General features: G+C 41.1%; 1 protein-coding gene across 1 annotated transcript in view; it reads left to right on the top strand.

The window, feature by feature from the left end:
• The window catches only part of LOC101847727 (multiple epidermal growth factor-like domains protein 10), a 34,385-nt gene that overhangs the window by 8,622 nt on the left and 24,409 nt on the right, over positions 1 to 1,354 (top strand). The gene's annotated exons all lie outside the window — the stretch shown is intronic.

Here is a 1,354-nt window from a genome sequence, read left to right as displayed (position 1 = left end):
ATACACACACACACACACACACACACACATACACACACTGTTGCTTCTTTATCGTAGATTAGGACTTTTAACTCAGGAAAACTTTTTCTGATATTCAGTGATGAGTACTAATAATATATTTTCAGTCGTAGTTCTTTTAAAACAATATGTTGCATACTGCCTCCTTAATGATCTATACTACTGTTCCAATCAAAGCGTAAAAAACACATACATAAAAATACATACAATAAATGAAACAAACATAACAGTTTCTTGATTTTGCAAATCAAATATTTAATGAGTTCTCATTTTCTTCTTCAGCCAATCAGACGGCACGACCAGGGAGAATCCGTGTACACGTCAGCGATTACGTGGACACATTTTGGGGGAAACCCTGCACCAGAATTCCTGCGTCACACAAGAGGTCAAAGTACAGCTGTGACTTGCCATCAGAGGGACGCTACTTTGGCCTCATCAATAAATTAGGACAGATAACCCTCTGCGAAGTTTTCGTCTTTGGTAAGAATCTTGGCTACATACTATTACTATGGTTCCCGGACTAGAAGTACAAATTAGTCAAAACTTATTTTTATTGCAACCAGAGAGGAAGGAGGTGGAGACCTTGGACGTGTTCTGTCGTTCCACCAGAGTCGGAGCTGGAGGAGGAAGAGGCGCAACCCCTCCTTTGAAGGGTGCCACTCTAGCGCCCCTATCTTAATTTAATGCTCCACATGAACTAAAAGCAGAACTGTTCAGATGTATGAATTACTAACGAGAATAACTATTAAGCGTTATCTGCATCGTAATATGTTGTTATCCCAGCCTATTCCTCGCAGTGATATAGCAGGCCTTTTGGCCATGCGCAGATCATATAATGTAATACATTTGGAGGGGGGGGGTGTGGAATGTCTGTCCATCTTTCCAAACATTGAGAACTCTCAGAGGTTTTCTTCCTTGTATTTGTACCGGTGTCTGTGGAGTAATCGTGGGGCACTTCGTCCAGCACATAACACAACGATGGTTCAATTCAAACAAAGGGGAAGTTTTATCGAGTGTTTCTCTGTCTTTCTGTTGGGATGTTGCACTCCTTTCATCCTGGGTCTCTATCTATCTATCTATCTTTTATCGAGTGTTTCTCTGTCTTTCTGTTGGGATGTTGCACTCCTTTCATCCTGGGTCTTCACGAACAACAGGATCGAAGAAGCACGTCTCTTAATTAATGATGTAAATTGTATCGATATGGGCGTAAAACATTCACAGCTTTTCTCGCTATATTATATTATATATCTTTCTCTCTCCCCCTCTCTCTCTACTATCTCAGTCACTCTCTTTCCCTTCCCCCCTCCGTTTCACTCTCTCTTTCTCCTCTATCTCT

This window comes from Aplysia californica, unplaced genomic scaffold (assembly GCF_000002075.1).
Source record: "Aplysia californica isolate F4 #8 unplaced genomic scaffold, AplCal3.0 scaffold00206, whole genome shotgun sequence".
Lineage (NCBI taxonomy): Eukaryota > Metazoa > Mollusca > Gastropoda > Aplysiida > Aplysiidae > Aplysia > Aplysia californica.
The sequence above is the reverse complement of the archived record's forward strand: the minus strand, read 5'-3'. Positions and strand labels throughout refer to the sequence as shown.